Genomic DNA, 18,215 nt, shown 5'->3' on the forward strand with positions numbered 1-18,215 from the left:
GGTAAGTTTTTTGCCTTGGAACTCAATCCAAGGTTCAATTCCCAGCATCCCATGTGGTCCCTCAAGCACCACCAGGAGTGATTCCTGAGTTCAGAGTAACCTCAGAGTAACCCTCTGTGCATTGCCAGGTGTGACCCCAAAACCAAAAGGAAAATAAAAGAAATCCATTAAGTGGGGATGTAGCTCTGCAACAGCCTAAGTTCCATTCCCTGCACTGCAAAGAAGAAAAAACCCACAATACCATACAAGATGTGGACATTGCCTAACTTGCCAAACTTATTTTCCCCATTCAACTGAGGATACCCGATGAGCTAAACCTATATAACAAGAATGAATTATAAGAATTTCCAGAAGGGGGAGTTCCCTGGCTGAGCTTCTAATGTGGGAGGAGCCATCTGTGGACTTCCTGCAGACGTGGTCACACGACTTGAAAGTAGGGCATCCTTGGCCCTTCTGAAGTGGTAATTAGTGGCAAGTGGATAGCTTGTACGGTGTGTTCAGATGACCTTCACTTGAAAGAAGTGCACCTCCACTGAGGCCTGAGCCGCCTGACAGCTGTGTGACTTACTGTAATATATGTCATCCTTCTGTCATGGTTGAAAGACAGTATCAATGAACTGTTGAAATAAAAACCTGGTTCATATCTCAAAATTCAATCAGAAAAAAGAAATGCAGAGGAATAAATTCTTTGGATCCCAAAGGGGTGCGAAGCTTTGGGGAACTGTGCCTACGAGTTCACACGAAAGAAAACAACCTGAATGCTGGTTGAAGCTGCTGTCTTTCATATTGGATATTGTAGTCCTCAGACGACTGGTTATTTTTACCCTCTGAACTTAGAGAAGAGGTGAATTCTCTACCAGTTGCTGACTGAAAGGAAGAGCCAGGCCCCAGTTACAGTGTCCTGAAGTGTTGAAGGAGTGGAGTTCTCTAGCAGTGGTTTCCATATGCTGCTCCACCAAAATGTTTTACAGGTCCTAGAAAAGGTCATTGTGCTTATACATGGTCCACCTCAATCGTGTGAAACTACTACAGTGTTCTTAGAATACATGAATGTTTTTCTTTTCTCTTACTTTGTTTTTAGTCCACACTCAGTAATGCTCAGGGGTTACTACTCTTGGCTGTGTACTCAGGAATTACTCCTGGCGGTGCCATATGGGATGCTGGTGATGGAATCTAGATCAGCCACCTGCAAGGCAAACGCCCTACCTGTTGTACTATCACCCTGGCCCGAATTTTTTTTTTTTTAAATTTCCAGAAGGATCTATTTTCTTGGCAAACGCTATTCCTACAGTCATTCTACAGCTGAACACATCCCCAGCCTGGAAAACTCAAGGTCTTTCCTTCTAGGACTTCCGGGAGAACTTCTACCTATCATTGATTCAAAAGTTATCCCTCCGGAAACGCTTCCAGACATCCCTTTCCCTAGAAATAAGACGCTTTATTCACTTGTGAGCCAACAGCGCCCGGGATTTTCATGCACCGTATTCTACGCATTATAATTTTTTTACAAATTCTATCTCCCAGCCTAGAAAGGTTAAGGAGACCCTGGAGGTTGGCGAAGAAATTTCTGTTCACTTTCTTTTCCTCAGCGTTCTTCGGCACGGTGCCTGGCACTAGGCTTGCACTCGGTAATGGTTAGTTACATGAACACTTGTCACGGTTGAGTCCGGGGATAACGGGCAGATCCCACGGCCTTTGGCCTGCGTGGCAGGGAGGTGTAATCCCACCCTCCCGCGCGGTGATTGGTTCCTGCTTCAGGGGTGTGTCCGGGCCCGGGCGTCGGGAAAGTGCGCAGGCGCGGGGCTGGCGCGCGCAGGCGCACGAAGGACGTAGGTGTGAGTCGCTTCTGGCGGTGCTGGAGCCACCGAGGCCGGAGAGGAGTGGCCGGAACTGCTTGGTGAGTCTCCAGGATGGGGCCGAGGTAGCCGGCCGGTAGGAAGCCTGGGGACCTTTTCCCCAGAGGGCAAGAGTATTTCCTAACACTTGGGGGAAGAAAATGGGTGGGCGGTTGGTCAGGTTTAGAGGGTGGCTGGTAGGCTCTGGGCGGTCGGGCCCGCCGAGAGGACGCTGGGCGCCGGACTCGGTGGACCTGGGGTGGCAGGATGGTGGTTTTCTCTACCTGTCCCTTAAAACCGCGCAGAGGAACGCGCCCACCCTCATCCCAGCGTCACGGCATTGCTCTGGGCAGGGTTACTGGGCTCGGTGGGACCCCCAGCGACCAGGTAACGCGGGACGAGGCGTTTGGAAAGGTCTCCGGGGTCCGCGGCGCCGCGGTCGGGCTGTGCTCTCTAGGAAAGCCCAGACTTGCCTCCCCGGCTTTTCTGTCTGCACTCAAGGAGGAACCGCCCGAGAATGAATTTCGCAATTCGGGGTTGGAGTGGTGGGTTGGAAAGGGCTGGTGTCACCTCGACCGTAGGCCGCCACGGGCCTCAGGGAAAGCTGTCGAGGGCTGAGGAAACAGAAAGACACCAGAACTGGGGAAAGATGAGGAGAAAGGTGTATCATGTCGTTTTCTACCTGCCATGTGGGTGGGCTTGGCGACTGGTAACTTCTGACAGTTTCTCTTACCCTAGTGAAAATCATGGACCTGAGTAGCAGATACTTCAAGAACTGAGAGAGATACTGGCTTTTTAATGACCCAGTAAGACGTGGCCAGATAGAAATGTTTCTCTCACCACCTTGGCTAGTGTGAAGTATAATCATACTTAGCTACAATACTTTTAGATGTAATCTTAAAATATCTCATAGAAGAAATGAGGAAAGTATTCCTGCTCCCAGCAAAATTGATACCAAAGGTATCACTTCCCGTTTTCTTTGGCAAGAAGTAATGAGATAGAACACATTCACAGAAATATTAGAAAAATATTAGGAAAAGAACTCACATTGCTGTGTTCGTGTGACAAGTCACACGAAGTAAAGAAAATAATCGTAAAATACAACCTTCTGGGGCCAGAGCTATCGTACAGAGGGGAGGGCATTTGCCTTGTATACGGCCAACCCGGGTTCAATCCTCGGCATCCCATATGGTCCCCCAATCACCGCCAGGATTAATTCCTGAATCAGAACCAGGAGTAACCCCTGAGCAGCTGGGTGTGGCCCAAAAAGGAAAAAAAAAACCCAAAAAACTCAAAATACAACCTTCTACTCTTCTGAGTAGACTCAGCTTGAATAGTTGTCTTGCTTGGGTTGGTCCCTGTGGATATGATATATAAACTTTCCAGACTAGGAATGACTATGTATGCTTTGCATTTTTCTTTTTCCTTTTCTTTTTCATCCATTTCCTCCCTTTCATTTCCCTTCTTGCCTCGCTTCCTTGTACCCAGTGGTGTTGGAGTGTTTGGGAGTTTGGCATGTGATGTCCCAGATAGAATCTGGGTTTCTTATATGCTCAGCTTATCGAACTATACTTCCAGCCCAGCCATTATTTTCTTAATATTAGACTTTTTCCTGTGTACAGAATTTTTGCATGCATCTTAGTGTTTGTCTTATTTACTCAAAATTAATTTAAATTTAGAAACAAATTCACTTGGCTAAAGATCACATCTCTTTTGGAGGAGGAGGCATGCCCAACAGAGCTCAGGATTTACTCCTGGTCAGAGATCACTCCTCATGGGCTCAAGGGACCATATGAAGTGCTGGAATCAAGCCCCAGGTGCAAGGCAAGCATCCTATCCACTGTACTATTTCTCTGACCCAGAGGATCACAACTGTTTTAAGATTCAGGACAACCCTGAACCAAGAAAGCAAACAAATGGAAAAACAGGTTCTGTTGCTTATGGGACTTTACTTTTTCCAGTTTTAAGCAAATAGTGTCTACCCCCACATTGGTGCTTTGCTTATCAAGAACCATATTGCCATTATTGCAAACTACAACACCCTAAAGGAAAGAGAGAGCAAAAGGGAATGCCCTGCCAGAGGCGGGGTAGGGGGGATGGGGTGGGGGAATGAGAGGGCTACTGCGATCATTGGTGGTAGAGAATGGGCACTGGTGGAGGGATGGGTACTTGATCATTATATAACTGAAATCCAAGCACAAAAGTTTGTAAGTCTGCAACTGTACCTCATGGTGTTTCACTAATAAAAAAAAAAAAGGAACCATATTGCCATCATGTTGCCTGTTAGGAGATCATCTTTTTTTATTATTTTACTTCTTTTGTAGAGGGTCAATCACACCCAACAGTGCTCAGGAGCTACTCCCAGTTTGGGGTTACTCCTGGTAGTGTTCCTCAGCACCTCCCACGTGGTGATTAAGCCTAGATCTGTGATGTGCATAACATGCACACTTGCTCTTTGAGCTATGATCCCAACCCCTGAAGTCATGACTTGTTCTTGCTCTGCAGAATCTGGAAGATACTGGCCTGATTTACTTTAAGATTAAATGAGTGAATCTAAGTCCAGTGTACCTCACAATTCTGTGAACCCCTGTGTTCGTTATTGTGGCACAGTTTTAGCAAATTACCAACCTGGCATAGCCAGATGAAAGTGGATGTTTGCTTCTTGACATTTTTGGAAAGTCAGCTGTCTTTTTTCCTTCCAGTGAATTAAGTTGCTTTTCCTCTCCTCTAATTTCTAAGGAAATCTTTTTTAAAAAAGCTGTGTTTGTCCTCTACATTATACATGTTCACATTTATTAAATATGAAATACTTGCATCCAAGAGTGCTGAAGTTTTTTATTCTACTGCCATATTTGGTTTTCAGGTCTGTATATTGACAGAGGAGTAAATGACAGGAACTGCTCATTTATTTAGGCTGGTGGTTAGGAACTTAAAACAGATGGATTCAGCACCTCTAACAATTGAAGGAAGTGGATTGTGAAGTCAGGAAACAACATGTACTGTTCTGTTTATAATATTAGAGATCAAGGTTGGGCTGTTCTCATTTAAATTCAGTGACATTTATGTTTTGATTTTAGCTTCAGGTATTTCTGGAAAAATATTTAAATTGCTGATCACAATAGTTTTCTTCAGTCCCCTCATGTTGTTGGTATTGTAAATTTTTAACATTTATTTTGGGGCCTGAGATACAGTACAGCTAGTAAGTCACTAGCCTTGCACACAGCTGACCTGGGTTAGATTCTTCGCACCCCATGTAGTTCTCTGAGCCTTATCAGGAGTGATCCCTGAGCATAGAGCAGGGAGTAAACCTGAAGTACAGCTGGATATGCCCCTCCCGTCACCCCCCACAAGACAGGGCTGGAGAGGGTACATCAGGCAAGGTGTTTGTTTTGCACTCAGGTCATGGAGGTTCAGTCCCTGGTACAGCATATGGTTTCCCTAGCCCCATAGGAATAAACCAACCCCTGAGCACCACAAGTTGTAGTACTTTAGCACTGTCCTCCCCTTATTCATTGATTTTCTCTAGTGGGCACCAGTAACATCTCCATTGTGAGACTTGTTGTTACTGTATTCGGCACATCAGATACTCCATGGGGAGCTTGCCAGTCTCTGCTGTGCGGGCGAGATATTCTCGGTAGCTTGCCAGGTTCTCCGAGAGGGGCAGAGGAATCGAACCCGGGTCAGCCAGGTGCAAGGCAAACTCCCTACCCGCTGTGCTATCGCTCCAGCCCACCACAAGGTGTAGCCAAAAAAAAAAAACTTTTTGATATTATGACAATTGAGGTTACCTTTAAGTGGTTCCTTGTTGCTTATAATCAAACATCCAAACTTCCTGTTCTGGTATGATAAGTTCTTCACTTTATTCTTCCCTTCATCTGTTGTCTCCCTCTTTCTTTAAACATACACATCTCTCCCCACTACATCCCTCCCCACCTTGTATTTCTTCCTGACTGTTGAGATCTTAAATTGTGGCACTTGTTTGGCAGTCTTAAGTCATTTTTATTTATTTATTTATTTATTTGCTTTTTGGGTCACACCCAAAAGGGTTATTCCTGGTTCATGCACTCAGGAATTACTACTGGGACCATAACGCTCCAGCCCCTTAAGTCTTATTTAGAGTTGTATCAGTACTTTGGCTTTTTTCATTGTTGTTTTCAGGATCTTTTGTTTTTTTGTTTGTTTTGGTACTCAGGAGTTATTCCTGTCTCTGTATTCAGGAATCACTATTGGTGGCCTCAGGGGACACTATGTCTGCTGGGTTGAACCTGGACTGGCCATGTGTAAGGCAAGCACACTACCTGTGGTACTATCTCTCTGGCCCAAGTTTTGGGGATGTTTAGGGGGATTGTGGCCATGTCCATTGGTGTTCTGGGGCTGCAGTAACTCTGTACTTCGCAGACCATGTACATGTGATGTGGTCCTGAGAATAAAACCCAGACTACTCCATACAAAGCTTGTGCTCCATTGAGCTGACTCCCCAGCCCTCTACTTAGGTGTTGACTCACAAATCAAAATCACAAGGTGTATTTAATAATTATATTTAAAAACTTGAGTAAATTTATATTTTTAAATAAAAATTCCCCCTTCCTTGCTTTTCTTTGTCATGGTTGTGGTGATCTTGGGTCACACGTAGACCTGACTGTGGTTGTGGTGCTCCTATATCCCTTGGGTCACACGTAGACCTGACTGTGGTTGTGGTGCTCCTATATCAGGTTGTGGTGCTCCCACTAGCAAAAGAGGCTTACCCTCCTTTAGTTATGCTTGCACATGTGCTTGCTGAGGTTTATATTCTTTCGTTGTGGTGCTGTGCACAGTCTGGTTACTGTATTTGCTGGGGTCTTCACAAATGTAGTTGCCATGTTTGCACTTTGTCACCTGTGGTGCTTGCATACCTTTCAGCTCTGTGGGGCTCACATTGCTTTAGTTACAGGATCATAAACCTGACTGTGGTGCAGATAGAAAATTACATTGAGCTTTCGGGATCGCAGACTGCATAGTTGGCCAGGATTGGGCTTGGCTAGAAATTGAACTCAGCCTTTCTCCTTCCAAGGCTCTAAGTCACAGAGCTAGCCCCTGGACTCTTTACTTTTGATTTGTTTGCTGTTTGAGTCACACACGGAGTAGCCTTACTCTCAGATTGGTGCTCGAGGATCACACTTGGTGGTATTCAGGGGAACATGCAGCGCCAGGGATCAAATCCAGTCCTGTCATGCAAAGCATGTGTTCCAGCCCTTTGACCCATCTCCCTGGTCCACCTCAGGTTCCTTTAATAGCCTTTATTGAGTGCCAGATTTTTTGTGTCCCAGCCAAGGTTGCTAATGCTTTGCATGAATTACTCATTCCATTTATTAACACCTTTAGTAAGTATTAGACTTTCATTTGATGAGGTTGAACTTGGGACTGCAGCATATAAAGCATGTGCAGTTTGTTTCATGGCCCCTGCAACCTTTTTGTTTGTCTATTTTTGTTTTGTTTTTTTGGGCCATACCCAGTGGTGCTCTGGATTACTCCTGACTCTGCACTCAGGAATTACTCCTAGCTGGTTCAGGGGACCATTTTGGGTGCCAGGGATCAAACCCAGGTCAGCCATGTGCAGGGCAAGTGTGCTACCTACTTACTGTACAGTCTCCCTAGCTCCCTGCAATCTTTCTTTGAGACAGTCCCTATGATTGCTTATGGTCACCTCTAGTTATGCCTTGTATCCTGGTCACATCATGTAAAAAAAGGTTGACTTGAACTTGAAAACTAGGTGTCAGACATCAAACGATTATAATAGGTTAATCAATAGACTGGAGTTGCAGTTTTGGTCGTTTTAGTTCATGATTTCTAGTGAGTGGTACTTCGTCCCTCAGCACGGTGCCTGCTGTGTTGAATTGTGCTGCAATGTGTTCCTTTTTCATGCTGGTGATTGAACCCAGAGCCTGATACCTGAAAAACAGGTGCTCTGTGGGAGTTTCCTGGCCTTCAGTGCAGTTTGAAACTCGTATATAATAGGTATGATTCAGTGAAGGTACTTCTTGCATTACTATGGGTGGGGGCTTTGGTGTAAGAATAGTTGAAGTTCCTGTAGAAGGAAGTAGATAAAAAACTTGAGAGAGGAAGTAAAAGAAGGAAGTTAACCATAAATAAGACTGTTTTAAAAATTATGTCTTCAGAAGGGATTCTATTTTCTCTTCAGGTCACAGATTCTTTATCTATGCACCACCCATGCTTTCCCTACCCCTCTTTTTTTTGTGTTTTTGTTTTTGGGCCACACCTGACTCTGCTCAGGGATCACTCCTTTCAGTACTTAAGGGACCACATTCTGTGCTGGAGATCAAATCAGACAGAGTTGGCCCAAGGCAAGTGCTTTACTCAATTCCAGAGAGGATAGTACTGGGTGGAGGCACATGACTGACTCAGTGCTATCTCTTTGACCCCATCTGTCATCTTTTTTTGTCAGACTGTGGTGCTTGGGACCATGTGGTGAAAGGGATCAAATGCAGCACACATCCCAACCCTTATGCAACCATACTTCTTGAGTGTGTATATGAACATTTTTGTCCTTTCATGTGTGTGATTTTATTTTCCTTTTGGTCCACACTTGGAGGTTACCAGAGACTACTTCCAGCTCTGGCGTTGCAATCAGCGGTGCTCAGAGGACTGCACAGTGCTAGGGATTGAACCCGGTCTCCTTCATTCAGAGTATGCACGCAGGCTGTGGAACCTTCTCTCTGACCCATGTGTGAACATTTCTTTAAGTGTTCGCTATGGTATTACATGATTCATATACCACGAGATTCTTACTTTTGTTTTTATTTTACTTCTTCCCCCTTTGCTGTTGTTGCACTGACTGGGAGGGGGTCAGTGCAACAACATGAGACATCCATGGTTTTGGTACTCCCACTTTAGTTGCAGTGCTCACATGCACTCTGGAGAGTTCACACTATGTTGTAGCCCAGGGACACACACTCGGCATGTGATGCAATATGAGGGATTGAATCTGCAACCTCTTGCTTACTGCTCTACCAGTAAGCCATGCACTAGCTCCCTGGAGAACTTTTATGGGGGTAAAGGGACTTCACTTGCCAGTTCTCAGGGTCTCTGCTGGATATAGCTTTGGAAGTCTCCTGAATACCACTGGCCTGGGTTATTTTCAGCACTGCAGGGCCCATGCAGCACCACATTCTTAGGTGCTTGCTTCGAACCACTAGCCCAATTGTCTGAGAATCACTCCAGTGATTCTAAGGGGCCCTTAGGTATCCAAATCACTGGCTGGGAGAGCACCCCCACCCCTCCAAAAAGTTTTCAATAAATAGACGTCACTGGTGCCTGCTTGAGCAAATCGATGAACAACGGGACGACAGTGCTACAGTGCAGTGCAGCTATTTTTGTGCTTTAGGGGGGTAGGAGGAGGGGGTGGGGAAAGGCACAACTGATGATGCTCAGAGCTGGCTTACTTCTGGCTCTGCTCTCAGGGATCACACTTGGCAGTACTTGGGCGATCATATGGGATGGCAGGGATTGAACCCTGATCAGCTGCATGCAAGTGCCTTACTTGCTGTACTATCCCTCTGTTCCAGCTATTTCATTATTTTATACTTTTAGTTGTACTTTTTGGGAGAAAGGCCAGAGGATTTTGGGCCACACCCTGCAGTGCTCAAGGCTTACTCCTGACTCTGCACTCAGGAATTACATGTGGTGGTGCTTGGGGGAACCATATTGGATGCCAGAGATCGAACCCAGGTCAGCTGAATGCAAGGCAAACCCCCTACCCACTGTACTACTGTATTGTTTCTTTTGTTTTGTTTTGTTTTTTGCTTTTTGGGTCAGACCCAGCGATGCTCAGGGGTTTCTCCTGGCTCATGCACTCAGGAATTACTCCTGGCGGTGCTTGGGGGACCATATGGGATGCTGGGAATCGAACCTGGGTTGACCACATGCAAAGCAAACACCCTACCCACTATGTTAACGCTCCAGCCCCCAACTGTAGTATTTCTTCAGCCCTTATAGTTGTACTTCTTTAGGAGTCTTGAATGGCAACTAATGAATCAGTGTGAGATATGAGATGTGAGGTGATTGTGATTAGCTAGATTTCACCCTGGCTGGAGCGATAGCACAGAGGGTAGGGCGTTTGCCTTGCACACGGCTGACCCCTGTTCAATTCCTCTGTCCGTCTCGGAGAGCCCAGCAAGCTACCAAGAATATCACCCGCACGGCAGAGCCTGGCAAGCTCCCCATGGTGTCCTCAATATGCCAAAAACAGTAACAACAAGTCTCACAATGTTACTGGTGCCCACTCGAGCAAATTGATGGAAAACAGAAGGATAGTGCTACAGTGCTATAAGTGCAGATTTCACCCGGCCTAGATATAATACTTACCCCATCTATCTAGGTATTTTAGCTTTTTAAAAGTTCATCCAGAAGCTTTCTGTTAGCTTTTAAACATTCTCATTCCAGGAATCAGAACCCATAGTGAACATAAGAAATGACATGAATATACATGCTTGATTTACTAATAATTATTCTTCATGAATCTTGATACTGAGCATTTATATACATCAACTAATTTTGTTTTATTTTGAAGTAAAGAACTTCTTGTTTTGGTTTCTGGCAGTGCTGAGTTACTGACCTTTTGTGTGCTCAGGGGCTGTATGTGATTCTGGGAAACCAACCTGCATCGACTACATGCAATAATTCCTGTACTGACTTTCTGGCACCTTGAAGTAAAGAGATTTTATTGCAGGAGGAAAGAGAGATCACTCAAATGGCTTGAGCACATGCTTTGCTTGCAGGATACGAAAAAAATCCTTTGAAGAAAGGAATTTTTGTTATATAGGTGCCACTCCCAGTGGTATTTGGGTTGATGAGGGCCACACAGACTGTATGGGAGAACACTGGGGGGGAGGAGGATAGAGCACCAAGGATTGAGCAAGGTACATGCTGTACACTTCAGCCTTATCCCTCGTCCCAAAGAAAGGAATTATATGTGTTTGTATGTGTATGTGTATGTGTATATGTAAACATATATATACACATACATATGTGTACATATCTATACATATACTGGTTTGGGGGCCACACCCACCTGTGTTCAGGGTTTACTCCTGATTCCATGCTCAGGGGTCACTCCTGGCACTGCTTGGGGAACCGTTTGGGGTCCTGGGGATCAAACCCAGGTCAGCAGTGTGCAGGGAAAGCACACTACCCACTGTACTATCTGGTCCTTTATGACACCTTTTTTTGAATGTCATGTTAAGATTTATAGTTAGAGGGGAGGGAAGGATAGGAGCTGTGCTCTACAGTGGAGGGAAGTGATCACTCGTAGGAGGGTGTGGTGCTGGACTGTGACATGCATGAAACTGAAAATGAAATTTAGACAATTCGTTAGGAAATCATCGATGTGCTCGAGCGGGCCCAGTAACGTCTCCATTGGAGACTTTGTTGTTACTGTGTCTGGCATATCGAATACTCTCGGTAGCTTGCCGGGCTAAATAATAGTATATAACTTTGTATAATGGTATTTTATAACTCTAAAAACATTTCAGTGTTTTCCAATATACCAACTAATCATATAATACTGTTGATGTTGTCTTATTTAGGTTTCATTTTCCCTTCTGTCACTGTCACTGTCCTCCTGTTGTTCATTGATCTGCTTGAGGGGGCCCAGTAACATTATGAAACTTGTTACTGTGTTTGGTATATTGAATACATAACGGGGAGCTTGCCAGGCTTTGCCATGCAGGCGAGATACTCCCGGTAACTTGCCGGGCTCTCCGAGAGGGGTGGAGGAATCGAACTCAGGTTGGCTGTGTCAGCGGGCCACGTGCAAGGCAAACGCCCTACCCACTGTGCTATTGCTCCAGCCATTTTCTCTTCTACCAGATACTAATATATTGTCAAGAGCTTCCCTTACAAGAAAGGAAGATTGGGTCCTTAATCCTTTTAAATTTACGGGAAGGCATGTTTTCAGATTCCAAGAAATTGCAATAAATTCAGACTGAACTTGGATCTTAATGAAGTGTATTATAGGTATTTTTTCACATAGTGGTTCTGTCTTATTTTCCACCTATCTTTTTTCTCCCCCAACCATTGTTTTTATTCTTGGAGAAGAAAGGAGGTGATCCATTAAATTTTAAATTGAGTTGAACTCAGTCTCTCACATATGATCTCCCAGATTTATAAAGCCTCATCAAGTCATCATAATGTGTTGCCAAGCTAGCAAATGTCTGCTCTGAAAAGTGTTCTAAAGGCTATAAGGATAGCTCAAACATGCAAAGCACTCAGAGCTCAAGCTCAAGGTCCCCCAAACACCACCAGATTGTTCCAGGTACAGAGACAGGGTAGCTCCCTAAGCACCACTGGGTGTGGTCCCAGAAACAAAAAATGTTCTCTGAGTCTAGAATTAGACATAATATTTGAAAATCAGAATTTAATTCCTTTAATGTATGTGCTTTTCTTGGGCTGGAGCAATAGCACAGCGGGTAGGGTGTTTGCCTTGCATGTGGCCGGTAGAGCCGGGTTCCATTCCTCCGCCCCTCTCGGAGAGCCAGGCAAGCTACCCGTCACGTATTCAATATGCCAAACACAGTAACAACAATTCTCACAGTGGAGACATTACTGGGCCCACTCAAGCAAATCTATGAACAACTGGAGGACAGTGTGACAGTGCAACATGTGCTTTTCTTGAGGCTAGAGCTGTAGTAAAGTAGGTAGAATGCTTGCCCCTAAACATGCTTACCTCGGTTAGATCCCTGGCACCCTGAGCCTGCCAGGGGTGATCCCTGAGCACAGCTGGGTGTGGCCCCAAAAGAAAAACAAACAAAAAAAAAGGTACATATTTTTCTTCAGGCAAAGCTACTGCAATTCGAATGATTTTATAACATGGCTCTCTGTTTTTCATTAATGGTGTAATAGTACTTGGAACTCAGTGTGGATACAATCCTAACGCTACTTTAGGAACTTGCAAAAGTTGCTTAAACTTCTATTCCTTAGTTTCAACATCTGTAAAATGGGGAATTAAAAAGTGTTTGCTATGGCCTGATGTTTGTGACCTTCCTCAAAATGTATATGTTGAAATCCTAATATTTGGTGTGATGTTATTAGTAGGTGAGATCTTCAGAACTCTTTTGTTTGCTTATTTTTGGACAACATCCTTTGGTTTGGGGTGGGAGGTTACTCAGTGCACAGGGGACCATGTGCTGCTGGCGATCAAACCCGGGGCTCCTGTAGGCAAAACATGGGCTCCAGCCTGTTGAACTCTCATTTTCCCAGATCCCTTTGGAATCCGGTCTGGTCCTCCCGTTGTTCATCGATTTGCTCCAGCGGGCCCAGTAACGTCTCCATCATGAGACTTGTTGTTACTGTGTTTGGCATATTGAATACGTCACAGGTAGCTTGCCAGGCTTTGCCGTGCAGGCGAGATACTCTCGGTGGCTTGCCGGGCTCTCTGAGAGGGGTGGAGGAATCGAACTTGGGTCAGCCATGTTGGCTGCGTGCAAGGCAAACGCCCTACCTGCTGTGCTATCGGATTATCCTTTTTTTTTTTTTTTTAGAGAGAGTGCTGGTCTTTGGAATATTCTTTTTTTTTTTTTTTTTATTTATTGAATCACTGTGGGAAAGGTTACAAAGCTTTCAGGTTTATGTCTCAGTCATGCAAATATCAAACACATTTCCCTTTACCAATACTTATTTTTTACCATGAAGAACCCCAATAAAACCCCACCCCCACCCCTCCCCATCCCTGTGAGGCAGATGAATTCTAGTTAACACTCTATCTGCTTTGATTAGATTCATTGTTTCAATAAAAGATTCACCACTATTATTTAGAGTTTACCCCCCCCCCCAAATCAGACATGCTGAAAAAGCATTGTGAAGTGATTTGCTTTCTACGGCTGGGTTCAAGAATTAAATGTTGGTTTTGGATTTCTGCTCTTTTACCTATTGACCCTGGAAGTATTTCTACTGAAAGTCAGATAGTTAAGAAATTGGTGTCTGTGTTCTGGAGTCCTGGCCGTGCTGGAGAGCCGCTCGCGGGGGGCAACCGGTGGCCTCGGTAGGGCGTGAAGGGCGGACTGAAACGCCCCCCTTCCCATGAGGTTTTAGTCGCCCCCACACTCCCGGCTCATACCTGCTGTCCACAAGGCTCCCATGTGGCCGCCATCTTTCTTTCCAGAGAGGAGAGGGCGAATGGGGCAACACCCTTTCCCCTCCGGCAGACTTGATGGCCTGGATCAATGCATAGTCCGTTCACTTTTCTGCTCCAAGCTGCTGGGTTCTGCATTAAGTCCTTGTGCTTCTGGGGCCGTGGCCGTGCTGGAGAGCCGCTCGCGGGGGGCAACTGGTGACCTCGGTAGGGCGTGAAGGACGGACCAGAACGCCCCTCTTCCCATGAGGTTTTAGTCGCCCCCACACCCCCGGCTCATACCTGCTGTCCACATGGCTCCCATGCGGCCGCCATCCTTCTTTCCAGAGAAGAGAGGGCGAATGGGGCAACACCCTTTCCCCTCGGGGCAGAAATGATGGCCTGGGTTAACTCATCGTCCGTTCACTTTTCTGCTCTAAGCTGCTGGTTTCTGCATTAAGTCCTTGTGTTTCTGGGGCTGTGGCCATGCTCCAAACTTAACTCTGATTTTCAGGGAGAAAGATTGGGTGGTTTACTTCTCATTGATCACTTTGTATATAGAGAGATGTTTTGAGAAAAAGTCCTCGTTCACGCATACTCGAGCTGTGTTTGTAGAGGCTTCTGGTCACCAGGGTTCCATCTGGGGGAGGCGGGATGCGGCGCCTACTCCATCTGGAACTTGCCGGTGCTCTCGGCTCTTTTTGGAACCTGTTTTTTCTTTTTTCTTTTCCTCCGGGATCCCGCACCCTCCATGTGTTCCTTCTCTTATTCTGAACGCTTCAAAGATGGCCTTTGGAATATTCTTAACCCATAACAATGAAGCCCTTGTGAATGGGTCTGTGCCTTTATTTTATAAAGACTGCTGTAAGCTTCCTAGCCTTTCTGTCAGCAGAGGTACAGGGAGAAGGTGCCAGCTTTAAACCCTTAAAAAAGAGAACCCTTATGAAACAGTTCTCAGGGTTAACTCCTGGCCCTGTGCCCTCTCAGTGTATCACTCCTGGTAGTACTAGGGGGAACATGGGAATCTAGGGACAGAAGCTGGACCTCCTGCATACTAAGTGTGCAGTCAGCCCACAGAGCTGTCTCTCTGACCTCACACATTTATTTTTACCACAAGATTTGATAGCTTGTGAAACCCTGGGGAACAAATGATGAGATTTGAGAAAACAAAGGGAAAAAATACTAAGCCCTAATTTATAAGCATAACTATCAGTTTTTAGTCTCTCAGGAGAAATATTCCAATTGGCACATACTGTAAAGCAAGTTTGTGAAAACACTTTCATCTATTAAAAGATAATCACCCATTCCAAACCACATAAGTATAGAAATAATACAGTAGAACAATCTGTCCTAAAATTATGCCAGGAGATATTTAGAGGAAAGTTTCTGCGAAAGTATGTCAGGGAAAAAGACTTTAAGGGGTTCTGAGTAAGTTCTCAGATTTCATTGCGAAATGCTAAGCAAATGAAAGAGGATTCTATAAAGAAGCAGTGATCTTAGATGGAATACGTAAGTTATAACAACTTCCTCCAGAGTATCATCTGTCTATTGTCCTAGGTCTCACCTTCAAGACCTCTTTCTCAAGCCTCCATAACAACATCAACGTCTTTAGGGATTCAGAAAAAATGTGTGAAATTAGAAATCGGTATTAAATGGCAGTCTGTTGGATTGCCTTAAAATGATACAAAGGTGGTAAAATGGATGGGAGTATAGAGAAAATAAGATTGGCCATTCTGATAAGGTTGGGTGACCGACTAATACATGGAGAGTACTGCTTTCTCAGTATTTTAGAGTGAAAACATTCAAACATAAAACAATTTTTTAAAAAAATTTTTTTATTAGTGAAACACCATGAGGTACAGTTATAGACTTATAAACTTTTGTGCTTGGGTTTCAGTTATACAATGATCAAGTACCCATCCCTCCACCAGTGCCCATCCTCCACCACCACGGGTCCCAGCATCCCTCCCACCCCCTACCCCCCCCCCACCCCCCCGTCCCACCCTGCCTCTGTGGCAGGGCATTCCCCCTTGTTCTCTCTCTCTTCTTTTGGGTACTGTGTTTTGCAAGAGAGGCCTTGAGTGGCTATCATGTTTGGTCTATAGAGTACTTTTAGCATGCTTCTCCCACCCCGGGAGGGTCTCACAACACTCTCCCACCCCGGGAGGGTCTCACAACACTCTAGAATTTCTGAATTCTATTCTCTATCTGAGCTTCCTTTTCACCTAGCACATGTGGCTGGCCTTCAAGTCATGGAGCAAAATTCCTGGTACTAATCTGAGCCATTCCTGGGTGTTAGTCTCCCGTTTTGTTGCTTTATGTTCCCCAGATAAATGCAATCTTTCTGTCCCGCTTTTTCTGACTCATTTCGCTTAACATGATACTTTCCATGTAGTACCACTTGTATGTAAATTTCATAACTTCATCTTTTCTAACAGCTACATAGTACTCCATTGTGTAAATGTACCAAAGTTTCTTTAACCAGTCATCTGTTCTCGGGCACTCAGGTTTTTTCCAGATTCTGGCTATTGTAAAGAGTGCTGCAATGAACAAACAATTGCAGATGTCACTTCGACTATACCTTTTTGACTCTCTGGGATATATTCCTAGGAGTGCTGTAGCTGGGTCAAATGGGAGATCAAATTCTAATTTTTTGAGAATTGTCCATACTGTTTTCCAAAAGGGTTGGACCAGCCGGCATTCCCACCAGCAGTGAAGGAGGGTCCCTTTCTCGCCACATCCACGCCAGCACCGGTTGCTTTTGTTCTTGTGGATGTGGGCCAGTCTCTGTGGTGTGAAATGATATCTCATTGTTGAGAACAATTTTTTAAGGCAGCTTACTTCTGAAAAAGTCTTTATTCACTTTTGAAAGTCTAAGTAATGGGTTAGAGAGTGAAGGTATCATAGTAACAGTCAAAATATCATAATAATTTAATAGACATATAGAACACACCTTAAAAAATATAAAACTAGGGACCAGAGAGATAGTTCAGTGGGTAGGGTGCATGCCTTGTGCATGGCCAACTCAGATTCTATCCCCAATATGCCGAGTAAGCCCTTAGCACTTCTGGGTGTGGCCCCAAAACAAAATGAATAAGTATGTGAAATTTAAAAGTAATATAACTACATTGAAAACAGTTTAGAAAATTCACTCAGCTCTACTATACCGCCACAATGGCCATTGGTTATATTTTGATAATTCACTTTCAGTTTTTACCCATTACCCACCCTCCCCCTCCCTCCCCTTTCAGGTAATTACAACACATGCTTGATTTTCCCTTTCCTTTTTCTTTGGCAGTTCTTTTTTGTTTGTTTGTTTAAAGTTTTAAAAAGATAGCTCAAAGGGACAGAACACATGCTTTTTTTGTAATAGTCCCAGGTTTGATCCCCAGTACTGCATGGTACCCTGAGCACTGCTGGAAATGACTCCCCAAATATTGCTGGTTGTGTCCACACATCCTCTCCCTGAATTCCTAAACTTACTTTGGCCACTTTATAATCTAAATCTCTCTTTTGTAGTTTGTATTTTCTCAGCTTGGACTAGGGAAAAAAAAACACTGAAGGGTAACCATTTTTACTTTTTTTGGGCATGTGAAGCTATATATGTATTTGTCAAGATAAGTTCCTATCATCAGGAAACTTGGTTTCATTTAAATTAAATTCGGTTAACATCTGTCTTAACATGTGCTGACTCACGGTTAACATGAAAGCTCATCGGTATATCCTAAATAGCCTCATCAAATAAAATATTCAGATTAGCTTTACAAATGAAAGTTAATATTTAGTAGCCCTTCCATAGATGTCTTTCACATTAGACATTGTTGCATTTTACTTACTTTCTCTGCTTCCCTAATGTTAATTAACATAATAGCTAAGACTTGAGTATCTGCATCAGACACTGTGCTTAAATACTGCATATGAATAACCTCTTTTAATTTTTTAAATTGTGGTTTGAGGGGTCACACGTGGAAGTGCTCAGGGCTTACTTCAGGCTCTGTGTTTAGGGGGGACCATATATGATGCCAAGGATTGAACCTGTGTCAACTGCATGCAAGGCAAATGTCCTACCCTTACACTGTACTTTTTCTTCACACCTGCCCCCCTTTTTTTGGATGAGAAGGAGGGGAAGTTTTGAGCCATGCCAAGTAGAACTGAGAATCTCCTGGTTCTGTGCTTAGGGGTTCACTCCTGGCAGGGAAACCATATGAGGTGCCAGGTACATGCATGGCAAGCATCTTATCCCTGTACAAAAAAAATTTTTTTTTATCTTTTCCCTG

At 44.5% G+C, this 18,215-nt stretch overlaps 1 protein-coding gene across 1 annotated transcript in view; it reads left to right on the plus strand.

Annotated features, from left to right (window-relative positions):
• The first annotated feature begins 1,799 nt into the window (after nt 1–1,799).
• Nucleotides 1,800–18,215, plus strand: part of SNAP23 (synaptosome associated protein 23) — a 47,764-nt gene continuing 31,348 nt past the window's right edge. Inside the window, exon 1 of the mRNA XM_056134285.1 lies at nt 1,800–1,897. The gene's annotated coding sequence lies outside the window, so the exon portion shown is untranslated. The remainder of the gene's footprint in view (nt 1,898–18,215) is intronic.

This window comes from Sorex fumeus, unplaced genomic scaffold (assembly GCF_029834395.1).
Source record: "Sorex fumeus unplaced genomic scaffold, SorFum_2.1 ptg000098l, whole genome shotgun sequence".
Lineage (NCBI taxonomy): Eukaryota > Metazoa > Chordata > Mammalia > Eulipotyphla > Soricidae > Sorex > Sorex fumeus.